Source organism: Mus caroli, chromosome 17, assembly GCF_900094665.2.
Source record: "Mus caroli chromosome 17, CAROLI_EIJ_v1.1, whole genome shotgun sequence".
NCBI classification, from domain to species: Eukaryota; Metazoa; Chordata; class Mammalia; order Rodentia; family Muridae; genus Mus; species Mus caroli.
In genome coordinates, this window is record NC_034586.1 from 12,317,288 (window position 1) to 12,333,374 (window position 16,087).

The following is a 16,087-nucleotide window of genomic DNA, read 5'->3' on the forward strand; positions in this document are numbered from 1 at the left end:
TCACTGGAAAGAGAGGCCCATTGGACTTGCAAACTTTATATGCCCCAATATAGGGGAATGCCAGGGCCAAAAGAATGGGAATGGGTGGGTAGGGAAGTCGGGGGCGCTATGGGGGACTTTTGGGATAGCATTGGAAATGTAACTGAGGAAAATATGTAATAAAAATATTAAAAATTAAAAAAAAATATGTGGTGCTGCTTTTCTGTATCTTCTCCCTGGTTTTTAAACTTTTCAAAAGACTCCCACCCTTTGTTTCTTTGTCTGCACATTAGGGGAATCAAATCAATTCCCAACCTAATTCAAGGGGTGACAATATGTGTTTTGTTTGGTTCGTTTTGTTTCTGTTGTCATTGTATTGATCCCTCCGTGTATACTCTTTGGTTGGCAGTTTAGTCCCTGGGAGCTGTGGCGGGTCTGGTTGCTTGATATTGTTGTTCTTTCTATGAGGTTGCAAACCCCTTCAGCTCCTTCAATCCTTTCCCCAACTCCTCTATTGGGGTCCCTGTGCTCAATCCGATGGTTAGCTTTGAACATCCTCATCTGTATTGCTCAGGCTCTGGTAAAACCTCTCAGGAGACAGCTATATCAGGCTCCTGTCAGCAAGAACTTCTTAGCATCTACAATAGTGACTGGGTTTGCTGGCTGTATATGGGATAGATCCCCTGGTTGGGCAGTCTTTGGATGGCCTTTCCTTCAGTCTCTACTGAACTCTTTGTCCCTGTATTTCCTTTAGATAGGAACAAATCTGGGTTAAAATTTTGAGAAAGGTGGGTTACCCTATTCCTCAACTAGGGGCCATGCATAACCTCTGGATATTATCTCTCTACAGGTTCTCTCTCCTCTTTGTTGGGTATGTCAGCTAAAGTCATTCCCATTGAGTCCTGGCAGCCTCTTGCTTTCCTGGCATCTGGGACTTTCTGGTAGCTATCCCCAGTTCCCCTCACCCATTCTTACACACCTCTGTTCAATTTCCTGACCCTCTGTATATCTCCCCCATATCTTCCCATACCTGATCCTGCTTCCCTTTTTCCTCTCTCCCTCCTCTCTTTCTCCCAAGTTCCTTCCACCCTCTACCTACTGTGACTATTTTGTTCCTCCTTCTAAGTAGGTATGAAGCATCCACACTTTGGTCTTCCTTCTTCTTGAGCTTCATATAGTCTGTAAGTTGTATCAAAGTATCCCAAGCTTTTTTCCTAATATTCACTTATCTATCAGTGAGTATATACCATGTGTGTTCTTTTGTGACTGGGTTACCTCACTCAGGATGATATTTTCTAGTTCCATCCATTTGCCTGTGAATTTCATGAAGTCATTGATTTAATTGCTGAGTAGTACTCCATTGGGTAAATGTACCACATTTTCCATATCCATTCCTCCGTTGAGGGACATCTGGGTTCTTTCCAGCTTCTGGCTATTATAAATATGGCTGCTGTAAACATGGTGGAGCATGCGTTCTTGTTTTATGTTAGAGTATCTTTTTAGTATATGCCCATGAGTGGTATAGTTGGGTCCTCAGATAGTACTATGTCCAGTTTTCTGAGGAACTGCCAGACTGATTTCCAGAGTAGTTGTACCAGCTTTCTGGGTGACCCAGCAGTATTTATATAGCTTGGGAGCTTCCAGAAGAATTCAGCTATATAAATATTAATTGTTCTTAGGGCGCTATTAGTATAGTCTCTCACATAAAGTGAAAACTTTTATTAAAGATAGCTAATAGAAAAAATATTGCTTCAGAGAGAGAGAAAGAGAGAGAGAGAATGAGAGAGAGAGAGAGAGAGAGAGAGAGAGAGAGAGAGAGAGAGAGAGAGAGAGAGAGAGAGAGAGAGAGAGAGAGAGAGAGAGAGAGAGAATGAGAGGATTACTCCTGAGAACACTAATCTGTCTTCTCTTGCTAGTATCTTCAGCAGAAATGAAGAAAATAGGTAGTAGCTAGAGACAGATGAAGCTCAAATAGCTGTTGCCAGACTAAACAGCAGATTTGCACCTAGGTGTTTAAGATTTGCATGCTTAATAAGAAAGGGAAACTGCAAGTCTTCTTATTTAGATCTAAAATATAATTAAACACAGAGATACCTCACAGCATAGCCCTTTTGCTGTCAACTTATTTAGGAGTGATACTCTCAATGAAGGAACCTGAAAGTGATACGATCAAGAACAAGAAAAGATAAAGATTCATGTCTGCAGTAACACTGAGCACCTACTCTGCATTTTTCTAGGCAGCCAACCTGAATTTTTATTTATCTTAAAATCACTCTCTGCAACCAGGCATAATGTTTTACTCTCTATGTGAATTTTCTAGGACTGCCATAAGGAAACACAGACTTGGTAACTTAAACAAAGAAATGTGTTTTCTTACAGTAGTGAAGGCTTGAAGCCCGAAAAGCAATAACTTTCTGAGGCCCCCTTCTGGCCTTTTAGATTGTTTCTGTTGTTCTATGGTCTCTTTATGAATGCCTTTGTCCTATCCTCTTGTCTTATAGGCAAACTGATCAACCGTTCTTAATTAGTGCTCTAAAGTTCTTATCTCCTGATACAGTGGCACTTTACTGTATGACATGAATTCTGAGTGGTGGGGATATGGCTCAGCCTACAATATCTCAACTTTATAGACAGCATGAAGATGAAGAAGGGTAAGTGACTTACTCACAAAGCCCACAGGTCCTTGAATATAATTTGCTTCTCATCTTGGCCTCAAGACCTAAATTCTGAGTCATGAGCCCTCACTCCAGAACGACAGAAGGATCATACAGATCTGTATAAAGGAAAGGGTGGTGAACTTGTTACTTTTCTGTTGTTATGACAATATACTATGATCAAAAGCAATTTGTGGGAGAGTTGATTTTGGCTCACAGTTCCAGAAGGGAAAGACTCACCATAGTGGGGAGTCATGACTGCATGTGGCAGGCATGGCCGCAGGAGCAAGGAAGCTACTTCACAGATTTAAAGTAAAACAAGAAACAGAAAGAGAACTGGAAGTGATGCAAGGCTTTTCACTCAAAGCCCACCCATAGTGATCTACTTCCTCCAGCACAGCTGTACCACCCACAGCTCCTGAAACACCACCAGCCTCTGTGGCCAAGTATTTAATACTAGATCTTAGGGGAAGACATTTCTCATTCAAATCACAGACCTTCATCAGAATTTGTTTAATTCAGCTGAAAACTTTCATAAGGAAACAGACAGCATTATTACCATCATTATTCCCAAATACTTCAAATTAGTGAAAAGTGTCAAAAATTACAAGCACTGTAAGGTGATAATCCCTCCTAGAAATGCATGTTACTCCTAATAATGTTACTCCTTAATTACAATGTAATCTAGGACTTTTCCACCTGAGCCCCAGTTCCTGAATAAGGACTTGGGGGCTTTTTATTTACGATGCTAATGGCCTTAAGCTAGGCTTGCTCCCCAACTAGCTCATAACTCAATTAACCTGTTACTACTATTCTACGTCTGTCACATGGCTGATTATGTCTCCTTGGTTTCATATGTCCAACTTCCTCTGAGTCTGGGAAGAATCCTCGTGTCCTGGACTCTATCCCAGAGCTACAATCTCTCTCCCTGAACTCCCACCGTCTACTTCCTGCCTTTTGTTCATAGACAATCAGCTTTTTATTAACAGATGGCACTTCCACAGAGTACACAAGAGATTATTCCTACATTACAACTTATGTCTAGTTGTACTTAGTCATAAATTTATAAGAATGTGTGACAAGAAACAGAACTTAGAGAGCACTGGGGTTGCTTTTTTCTTTTTGGTATTCTTATTTTGTCAAGCATACTTTTTAAATTTTTTTATTGGTTATTTTGTTTACTTACATTTCAAATGTTATCCCCCTTTCTGGTTTACTCTCCAAAAAACACCCATCCCACCCCTGTCCCCCCCTAAGGTTTTACAGTGATATTTACAACTCCAAGCTTGAGGGTAATTCTACGATCCTTCCATGCTCCATTAAAAGATATTAACCATAGGAACTACTGTATATAAATCCATTTGCTTATCAATTCCACTTCCATAGGCCTGTGAAAGCATGCATTGCAAGAGCCCACACATCTAGATGAAACGTATCAGCCAAATGGCTCAGCAAGTGATCATTTGGGAAGTGGAGTAAAGAAGGAAGCTAGAGAAATGAGCAGCACCTAACTGTCCTTAACGCTGACCCTCAGGCTCTTTATTCCACTTTCCATATGATCACTTTTATCCTTTCAGTCTGACATCCTCACCATTTTGTGTCTAAATCAGTTTTATTCATTTCATATTGTTAATTTCAGTGGGGAAAGAGATCTCCCAACCCATGGCTCCAGAGAGGTGAAGCCAGTTTTATCAGACTAGTCTCAACCACTTACCATTTCCTCAAAGTTAATTCTTTTACCTGTAACACCATTTGCACAGGCAGTGTTGTGTGAGTGCTTTTATAGATAGAGTCCTGGTGTCATTAGCCCATATCTAGATCAGTGAGCCACAACCAAGGTTTTGAAATTTTTTTTGTAGATTTATTTTATTTTATTATTATATTTTCTTTCTTTCAGTCTTTCTTTCTTTCTTTCCTTCTTTCTTTCCTTTTTCTTTCTTTCTTTCTTCCTTTCTCTTTTTACACTCCAGATTGTATTCCCCTCCCGGTCCACCCTCTGATGGTTCCACATCCCATACCTCCTCCCTGCCCCCTGTCTCCATGAGGATGTCCCCACACCCCCACAACCTCCCACCCCCACCCCACCAGACCAGTAAACTCCCTGGGACCATTCTCTCCAGGGTTAGGTGCATCTTCTCTGACTGACCACAGACCCGGCAATCCTCTGCTGTATATGTGTTGGGGGCCTCACATTAGTTGGTGTATGCTGCCTAGTTGATGATCCAGTGTCTGAGAGATCTCAGGGGGTTCGGGTTAATTGAGACTTCTGGTCTCAATTAACAGGATCACCCTCTTCCTCAGCTTCTTCAAATTTTTAACCATCATTATAGAAATCTTTTCCTGAAGTCACGTTCCCAAAATATTCATAGATTTTTAAATACACATACACATATATGCACATACATATATATACATATATATACATATATGTACATATTTGTAAATATATCAGACTGCTTATTCAGCAGTGTTTGTAATAGCCTAAAACTGTAGTTAATTCTAATATGTAATTATAAATGAAAATATAACTAAATGGCATATATATATACATGAATTAATGAATTTAAATATCAATGGCAATCAATATCCTATTGATACTCTCTCAGATATTATCACTGGACATGAAAAAATACCTGATATAGAATACACTATATTCCATATATATAATTTTTAAATAAGCAAAAACAAATTCACGACATATTTCTATGAAAAATTATAACTAGAAAGAATCTAAAGATTTCTGGCGAGTAGCAGGTTCTGCGTGTGTGTGGATAGATAGATATATAGATAAATGATAGATAGATAGATAAATAGATAGATAGATAGATATTCACCCATTGACTCCATAATATGCCAATCATGAGCTATGTTTCAGCAGTTACATTTCCATTGATCACAGCTGCATGAACATGTTGTCATTGAAAACAGAGAGGCCAGAAACATGGCCAAAGGTGACAGCAAGCAGCCTATGCCATCACAATATAATTGTGAAGTTCGCTGGAGGTTTGGTAAAGCTAGCTTAATTCTCTTCTGTACACCAGAGATCTCACATCTACAAGAGTCGGCCCATCAAGTGCTGGGGTTCCATTTCCTAGTTTGGATTCTCAGTGGCTTTATTCCCACCCTCGAAGGAGCTCCCTGTGATGGACAGTTTTATATCTACTTGAGACAAGGTAAAGTCATCTGAGAAGAGGGAACTTCAATTTTATTTTTTTTCTTTTTTATTAGATATTTTCTTTATTTACATTTCAAATGTTATCCCCTTTCCTAGTTTCCCCTCTGAAAATCCCCCTCCCCAACCCCCTCCCCGTGGTCCCCAACCCACCCACTCCCATTCCTGGTGCTGGCATTCCCCTATACTGTGGCATAGAGCCTTCACAGGATCAAGGGCCTCTCCTCCCATTGATGACCAACTAGGCCATCCTCTGCTACAAATATAGCTAGAGCCACAATTTCCACCATGTGTTTTCTTTGATTGGTGGTATAGTTCCAAGGAGCTCTGAGAGTACTGGTCAGTTCATATTGATGTTCCTTCTATGGGGCTTCAGTCCCCTTCAGCTCCCTTGGTATTTCTCTGGCTCCTTCATTGGGGACCTTGTGCTCCGTCCAATGGATGACTGTGAGCATCCACTTCTGTATTTGCCAGGCACTGGCAGAGCCTCGCAGGAGACAGCTATATCAGGCTCCTGTCAGCAAAATCTTCTTGGCATCTGCCTAGTGTGTCTGGGTTTGGTGGTTGTTTATGGGGTGAATCCCCAAGTGGGGCAGTCTCTGGATGGTCATTCCTTCAGACTCTGCTCTGAACTTTATCTCTGTAACTCCATCCATGGGTATTTTGGAAACTTCAATTTTGAAAAATGCCTCCATAAGATCAAGCTATATGTAAACCTGCAGGGCATTTTCTTCATTAGTGATTGATGGAGGAGGGCCCAGCCTGTTGTGGGTGGTGCCATCTTTGGGTGATCCTGGGTTCTGTAAGAGAGCTGGCAAAGCAAGCCATAGGAAGCAAGCCAGTAAGTAGCACCCACCCATGGTCTCTGTATCAGTTCTTGCCTCCACATCCGTGTACTTTTTGAGTTTCTTCTGACTTCCTTCGATGATGAACAGCAATATGGAAGTGTAAGCCAAATAAACCCTTGTCTCCCCATCTTGCTTCTTGGTCATGGTATTTCATCACAACCATAGAAACCCAAACTAAACTTTTCCTCATCAAATTACTTATATCCTGCTAGTCCTTTCTCTTTTATCATTATCACTATGAGAAAATTAGAAGTGATGTTATCACAACCTGACTTCAGACTTCAACTTTGGTAACTGTTTCCTAAATGCATTTGTGTGTGTGTGTGTGTGTGTGTGTGTGTGTGTGTGTGTGTGTGTGTGTGTGTTTTCTGCTATCTGTAGACTACCAGAGGCCTTATATAGAAGAAACATACCAAGATGTCAATCGCATAATAAATGAAAAGTAAGTATTAGGTTTAAATTAAAAGCTAACATAAGAAAAAAAGATATTGGAGTCTACTTGAGTTATTATACTAAAAAATATAATTTTAGAGGGATTCCTTGAGTTTTAGAATAAAGGGTGTGGTCATTTCCACCAAGCACAGAACTCATTGTAATATTTTGGGCAGAATTTACCAAAGTCAATTACTCACTGAATGAGACACAGGGTGGGAAAAGCAAAAGGAGGAAAAGTGACTATACTGTTTATCTCAATATGAAAGAAAGTTCAATTGTGTATGGAAGGGGAATGAATAGAAGGAGTGAAATCAATACTGCAGAAATGAAAATAGATGTGACGTTTACAATAGTAAAGTGTTTGTTCACTTCATTATCCTGCTCAGACCCTGACCCAGCAAGGGCACTCTCTGAACACAAAATGCTGTTTTCTATTCCACGACTCATCCCACCTTTCTTTTCTGGGGATGATTATTATTGTTATTTCACCTATAAACTTAGCATTTTTTAATACATCCTGCCTTTACCAAGCAAAAATATTAATAATACTGATCATGAAATGTCTCTGATTCTTGATAGCAATCATCAAAGAGCTGGCCTACACATTCCTAATACCTCACAGAATTAAAACCACACCTAGTAAGGAGAGGCGTCTCAATTCTCTGACTGAAATACTTTGACCAATTTACTCAAGTGTGTTTTTTTTTTTATATACTACAAAATAAACATAGATTTGTTTGGCTGGAGATGTGATGTTAGTGACTCTTAATTAGTGGATATCAACATATAAATGTCAGCAACCTTCTGGTTAAACAAAAGGTTGAAAATGACTAAGGTTTAAATAGTAAAATAGTATTACAAATAGAAAAAGAGATGCAGAATTATGAACTCAGCTGAAACTTGAACTTGGACGGGCAGTTTGACATGCAAGAGAAACTGTAACATAAGAAATATATTTAGGAGCATAAGCAGTAGAGTAAACATCAAGTGACTCAAAGAATGAAGACTAGTGACTGGAGATAAATGTGATTATAGAAATCTTAAGATTAAATTTTAAGTGGAAAAGTGAAAAATGTACTTTTAAAAAGGTGGCCCTGGTGTGTGTTAGGATGTAGGAACATGTATAGAATTTGTCCTTTATATGGACTCTCAGTGTTACCAACCACCTTTTAACATGTATGATTCCCACTTTGTCCAGGCATGAAGGCACTCACAAATCCTTATTAAAGTATTTTCAATGATTTATCAAGCAAATTATTTGCACTGTATCACTATATAGATTCAGCTATTATCTAGACTGAAAACAAAACAATAATCTATCCCACTGGTTGCCCAACATCATATCTAACACATAATGTAGCACTCACTAGACAGATTCAGTGTGAAAAATAGTAAAAGAACAGAATCTCCATGTGTTGGTCCATACAGTGCTGGTGCCTGGAATCATTGTCGTCATCATCCTGGCTCTGAAATCAGTGCTCATATTTTCTAGTGTCAAGAAGAAAAAAATGATAATTTCCAAAATTGTATAAGGAATAACAAGACAGGCACACAGAGTTTGAAGAAGCAATCACTCAGCACACACAGCTCAGAGGTATAGAATTGACTCAAATCTCAGGCTTCATCTAACGTCCTAGGAAACTCAGTAAAATTCTCTGCATCTCAGTTACATCAACATTGAACCCACTGATAGAAACCATGTAATATAGAGTTGAAGATTAATAAACAATGGCTAAAACAAAGCAACAACAAAGCTAAAATTGAGCATTTTACCACACTTTTGAGATGGCTATTCCCCCTAAAAATGCTGATGAAGATGTGAAGATATGGAAAACTTTTTATACTATCAATATATGTGTGCGATCTTATTGTTCCTATAGAAGATGGTATGGTGGTTCCTCAAACATGAAAAATAGAACCAGCACATGATTTGCAGCCTCACATCTTCCCAAGCTTAAAAGCAGTGTCTCAAAAAGGCATTCGCATGCCTGTAGCCACAGAATCCTGAAGGTGGGAGCAAGTCAAACTTTCATATAAAGATAGATGGATTAACAAAATGTGCTAAAAGCACAAAATTCACAGTATTCGGTTTTTTAAAGGAAAGAGATGTTGATGCCACTGTAACCCAAGTGAAACCAAGAACGTTATGCTAAGTGAAATAAGCAAGATGGGAATACACCACTCGGCTCACTTATAACTACACTATCCAGAATAGTCAGATGTATAAAGTAGGAAGGTGGAGATAGGAAGGCCAAGAGATGACATAAGAAGATGGAGACTGGTTATTACTGAGTTGCAGTTTTTCTCCTAGGAAAATGAAAGATTTATACAGATTTGATGCACAACAGTGGTTTTACAAAGCAGAATTGTACACTCAACAGAATACAATGACAAACACAACAGGAACAATATGGCATGGGAAAAAAAAGAATGAAGTGTGTCCAGTGTGTCCAGCAGAGTTCACCTTCACTAGGGCAATATTCTACATCTATTGCTTCCAACAGGCTTGTAACTATGTCCGGAGTGAGGAAAAATAATAACCAAGTAACAAGGGAGCCAATTCAGTAACTTCAGAGGAGGCTGTTGTTCTCAGAACTATTTTCTTCAGATAAGAACCACCTAGTTTAGAAGTCAAAAACTTTGCTAGAAAAGCAGAATTATGAAATAGAAGAACCGTACACTTTTCATTAAAGTACTTAGAAAAATGGAGAGTATAGACAAAACATTTGTCAAAAGCATTAATCAAGAACAAGTTTCAGGAAAGAAACTGTGAAGTTAGAAAACTCCAAACAGAAAAGGAGCCTGGGTGACCAGGAAAGTAAGACATTTCTAATGACCAGGGGACAGAGGTCTGCAAGCTGCTGAGGCCTTGGGATACTTGCTTGATGCTTCTTATGAGAATTTTAGGCTGAGATTATTTCTTGGGCATTTCTAACACAGAGGGGCAACACATCTAAAACTTGGATAACTAGGAGGTCAGTGCCAGACTTGGAGACAACAATGGTGGGATTTGAAGTTACATGAATTAAAAGAGACTGTGGAGATGGTAAAATGAGAAATGAGGAGAACGGACATTGGTCACTATTGGAAGAAAACTGGCTTGGAAGGGATGAGAAATAAGATGTTAGAGGGCTTCAGAGATAAACATGAAAGATAAAAGTGCTGTCTTTTCTTCTAAAGCAGGACAAACAAGGCTATGTCCCCCACTAAGATAATTAGCCCTTAAGTTTTAGACCATTTGAACACCTTACCCTTTATGGCAGAAGAAAATGTAGAAACTGGATTAAGGTAAATGAATGTGAGAAGAAGAGATTGTCCAAGAGACCCACTGTAATCACATAGAATTCTTAGAAGTAGAAAACCTTCCTGTTACACTCTAGACAAATCAAGGTGACTCCCTCCCCTCTCTCTTGTTCTCCTTGATCACAATAAGCCTTCATCTTTCTCCTTACCTCATCCCTGAAATCTCTAGGGATTCAGTCAAACATCCCTAGTACACTGCTTTTGGGCAGCTCAAATACTGGAAGAGGGAGAGCAAAGTTGTCTCTACTCCTCACAACTCAAAAAACAAAAACAAAAACAACAACAAAAAAAACCCGATATAGCCAAGTAAGTCAAGAATTAATTTCTTGATTTTTTTTAGTGGTGTTAGTCGCTAAAAATCTCCAGATATAATGGTAGTATACACTATGTATAACTATGTTTAAAACATGGTGGTTATTTGTAAATTGTCTTCAATTTTTAAGATTTAAGCAGAATTTCCAAGCAACAGGAATAATCCCCTTGTAAAATATAATAAAAATAATCCCTTTGTCCAATAAGATTGAAAGCATAAGTTAATAAAATAAACTGTTCTTTGTACAAAATAGAAAATGAAATGTCATTTACAGAAAATACAAAAACATAAATATGTAATAACTATGAAAACATAAAAATTCTCAATCATCAATCATAATAAGAAATATAAATTAAAATAATAATATACTTCTTGCTTATTGAGTTGATTGTGAGTAAAAGAATCATTCTACTGCTGTTGCATGGAGGAGTCAAGTTACTTTTTGAATTCATAACAAACTCAAGGATTCTGAAAATATAATTTAAAAGATAAAAATTACAAAAATCTCCATTATAGTTTTATTACAGTGCTACATATGAAATTAAGGAATATAAACTGATACTAGAGAGTTCATTAAATCAAACACAGTTTGAACCTATATGCATTTATTAAAATTTAATAGGCTCACAGCTAAGTTCACCCCTCCTGTCCTTTGCCTTCACCCCTCCTGTCCTTTGCCTAGCCTAAATGGAATCACCTATCCCCAGGCTCAGAGGACACAGACCTCTAACTCAGCCAGAGACACACCTTCCTTCTAGTTCCCAACTGTTCTCAGGAGCAAATGCTGTGCTCCAGGCCACTCCATCCTATCCACACCCAGAGACAGCCTGACCTAAGGAGGCCCAACATAACCAAGCTCAAAGGAGAGACAGGCTTTGGTCAGAGAAAGCAAGGCCAGTAAACAGCAGAGATAGCAAGATGGCAAGGGACAAGCACAAGAACATAAGCAAAAGAAACCAATGTCATTTGGCAACATCAGAACCCAGTTCTCCCTAGATACACTAACACAACTGAAAAGCAAGATTCTGATCTAAAATCCGACCTCAAGAATATGATGGAAAACCTTAAGGAGGGTATTAATAACTCCCTGAAAGTACTACAAGAGAACACATATAAACAGGTAGAAGCCCTTAAAGAGGAAACACACAAATCCATTAAAGGAATACAGGAAAACACAATCAGACAGGCAAAGGAATTGAACAAAATCACCCAGGTTCTAAAAGTGAAAATAGAAACCATAAAGAAATCACAAAGGTAGACAACCTAGGAGATGGAAAACCTAGGTCAGGAGTCATAGATGCAAGCATCACCAACAGAGTACAAGAGATAGAAGAGAGAATCTCAGGTGTAGAAGATATAAAAGAAGACATTGACACAACAATCAAAGAAAATACGAAGTGCACAAAGTTCCTAACCTAAAACATCCAAGAAATTCAGGACACAATGAAAAGACCAAATCTAATGGTATAAAAGAAAGTGAAGATTGCCAACTCAAAGAACCAACGAACATCTTCAATAAAATCATCTAAAAGGCTTCCCTAACCTAAGGAAAGAATGGGCATAAACCTAGAAGCTTAAAGAAAGCCAAATAGATTGGATCAAAGAAGAAATTCCTCTCATCACATAATAATTAAAATATCATATGCACAGAAGAAAGAAAGAATATTAAGAGTGCTGCTGCAGTACAGGGTGGTGCTCCCATCTGTCCTTAAGGCCCTCTTCGGTGTCCACAGCACCCTCTTTCCATCCTTCGCAGCGATCCTACTGCCAGAAGTTCACCACGTCTATTCTCAGAATCCATGATAGAGAGATCTTTTGCTCCCGTGAGAATCCCACTGTGGAGGTGGATCTATACTCCGCAAAAGGTCTCTTCTGAGCTGCAGTGCCCAGCGGTGTGTCCACTGGCATCTACGAGGCCCTAGAACTCTGAGACAATGATAAGACCTTCATGGGGAAGGGTGTCTCACAGGCTGTTGAGCACATCAATAACACTATTGCACCTGCTGTGGTTAGCAAGAAAGTGAATGTTGTGGAGCAAGAGAAGATTGACAAGCTGATGATCGAGATGGACGGCACAGAGAATAAATCTAAATTTGGTGCAAATGCCATCCTGGGAGTGTCCCTGGATGTCTGTAAAGCTGGTGCTGTGGAAATGGGGGTGTCCCTTAATCGTCACATTGTTGACTTGGCCGGCAACCCTCAAGTCATCCTGCTGGTCCCAGCTTTCAATGTGATCAATGGTGGTTCTCATGCTGGCAACAAGCTGGCCATGCAAGAGTTAATGATCCTGCATGTGGGGGCATCCAGCTTCCGGGAAATCAAGCTCATTAGAGCAGAGGTTTACCACAATCTGAAGAACATCAAGGAGAAGTACGTGAAGGACGCCACCAATGTGGGTGATGAGAGTGGATTCGCACCTAACATCCTGGAGAACAAAGAAGCACTGGAGCTGCTCAAGACTGCAATTGCAAAGGCCAGCTACACTGACCAGGTTGTCATAGGCATGGATGTGGCTGCCTCCGAGTTCTACAGGTCTGGCAATATGACCTGGACTTTAAGTCTCCGAATGACCCCAGCAGGTACATCGCACCCAACCAGCTGGCTGACCTGTACAAGTCCTTCATCCAGAATTACCCAGTGGTGTCCATCGTAGCCCCCTTTGACCAGGATAACTGAGGTGCCTGGCAGAAGTTCATTACTAGTGCAGACATCCAGGTGGTGGACAATGACCTCACAGTGACCAACCCTAAGCAGATTGTCAAGGCAGTGGGAGAGAAATCCTGCAACTGCCTCCTGCTCGAAGTGAACCAGATCGGCTCCATGACCAAGTCTTGTAGGCATGTAAACTGGCCCAGTCCAATGGCTGGGGCATCATGGTGTCCCACCAATCTGGGGAGACTGAGGACACTTTCATCGCCGACCTGGTGGTGGGGCTCTGCACTGGGCAGATCAAGACTGGTGCCTCTTGCCGATCTGAGCATCTGGCCAAGTACAATCAGATCCTTAGAATCAAGGAAGAGCTGGGCAGCAAAGCCAAGTTTGCTGGCAGGTCCTTCAGGAACCCTCTGGCCAAGTAAAGATGGACTGGGGATCCCTAAAGCCACCAGCTGCTAGGTCCTCTGTCCCTGATGTCATCCAGGTGGCTCAAGGCCAGCCCAGTGCGTGCCCCTCCCATGTCACTGCTTCCTTAGACATCCACACCTGACCACCAGAATCCCTGCTGGAGAACTAGATGTGTAATCATGTGATTGGTCTGAATCATTGTTTCTGCCACCTGACTTTCCAGCTAGTGTCTGGAGCACTCAAGTCCAGTGTAATCTCTAGGGTGCCCACCGTCAAGACCCCCCACCCAGTGGTTTACATGCAAAAATAAAAGCCGCAGAAGCCCCCCCCCCAAAAAAAAAAGAAAGACTATTAAAAGCTGTATGGGAAAAGGGTCAAGGAACATATAAAGGCAGACTGATCAGTATTGCACCAGACTTCTCAACTGAGACTAAAAGCCAGAAAATCTTGGGCAGATATCATTCAGACCCTAGTAGAACAAAAACGCCAGCCCAGGCTACTATAGCCAGCAAAACTCTCAATAACCTTAGATGAAGAAACCAAGATATTCCATGACAAAACCAAATTTAAACAATATTGTTCCACTAAACCAGCCCTAAAGAGGATAACAGAAGGAAATCTCCAACACTAGCAAGGAAACTACACTCAAGAAATTAATCTTCTCACAACAAACCCCAAAAAAGAGAACCACACATACATAATTCCACCTCTAACAACAAAAATAACTGAAAGCAACAATCATTGGTCTTTAATATCTCTCAATAACAATGGACTAAATTCCCCAGTAAAAAGACATAGGCTAACAGTCAGGGTATATAAACACAACTCAGCATTTTGCTGTATATAGGAAACACACATCAGTGACAAAGACAGAAAACTACCGCAGACTAAAAGTCTGGAAAAAAATGTCCAAGGAAATGGTCCCAAGAAAGAAGTTGGAGTTGCCATTCTAATATTCAATAAAATGGACTTTCAACCAAAGTGTATCAAGTGAGATGAGGAAGGACACTACATACTCATCAAAGGAAAAGTTCTCCAAGAGAAAGTGTCAACTCTGAACATCTACAACTCTGAAATGCAAGGGTCCCTCATTTACAAAAGAATCATTACTAAAGCTGGAAACAAACACTGATCCACCCACAATAATAGTGGGAGACTTCAGCAACCCACTCTCACCAATGGACAGGTCATGGAAACAGAAACTAAACAGAGACACAGTGAAACTAACATAGGTTATGAACCAAATGGATTTAACAGATATCTACAGAATAGTTCACCCTAAAACAAAAGAGTATACCTTCTTCTCAGCACCTCGTGGTACCTTCTCCAAAACTGACCATATAATTGGTCACAAAACAAACCTCAACAGATATAAGAAGATGAAAATAATCCCATGCATTTTGTCAGACCACCACTGACTAAGGCTGGTCTTCAATAAAAACAAAAAGAACAGAAAGCCCACATACTCATGGGAACTGAATAACCCTCTACTCAATGATGAATTTGTAAGGGAAGAAATAAAGAAGGAAATTAAAGATTTTCTAAAATTTAATGAAAATGACAGCATTACATACCCAAACTTATGGGACACAATGAAAGCAGTGCTCAGAGGAAAACTCATAGCTCTGAGTGCCTTCATTAAGAAACTGGTTAGATCCTACACTAGCAGCTTAACAGCACATCTGAAAGTTCTAGAACAAAAACAAGCAAATACACCTAGGGAAGTAGATGGCAGGAAATAATAAATCTCAGGGCTGAAATCAACCAAAGAGAAACAAAGAGAACTATACAAAGAGTCACCAAAACAGGGTGCAGGTTCTTTGAGAAAATCAACAATAGAGATAAACCCTTAGCCAAACTAACTAGAGGGTACAGAGACAGCATCCTAATTAACAAAATCAGAAATGAAAAGGGAAAGATAACTACCAAAACTGAAGACGTTCAAAAAATTATCAGATCCTACTACAAAAGCCTATAGTCAACAACACTAGAAAGTCTAGATGAAATGAACGATTTTCTAGACAGATACTAAGTACCACAGTTCAATCAGGATTAGATAAACCATGCAAACAGTCCCATAACCCCTAAGGAAATAGAAGAAGTCATTAAAAGTCTCCCAAACAAAAGAAGCCCAGGACCAGGTGGGATTAGTGCAGAATTCTATCAGACCTTCAAAGACCTAATACCAATACTTCTCAAAATATATCACAAAATAGAAACAGAAGGAGCACTACCTAATACATTCTATGAAGCCACAGTTACACTAATACCTAAACCACACAAAGACCCAACCAAGAAAGATAGCTTCAGACTAATTTCC

General features: G+C 39.8%; 1 pseudogene; it reads left to right on the top strand.

Annotated features, from left to right (window-relative positions):
• The first annotated feature begins 5,574 nt into the window (after window positions 1-5,574).
• On the top strand, window positions 5,575-13,781 carry LOC110283932 (annotated as a pseudogene).
• The last annotated feature ends 2,306 nt before the right edge of the window (window positions 13,782-16,087 follow it).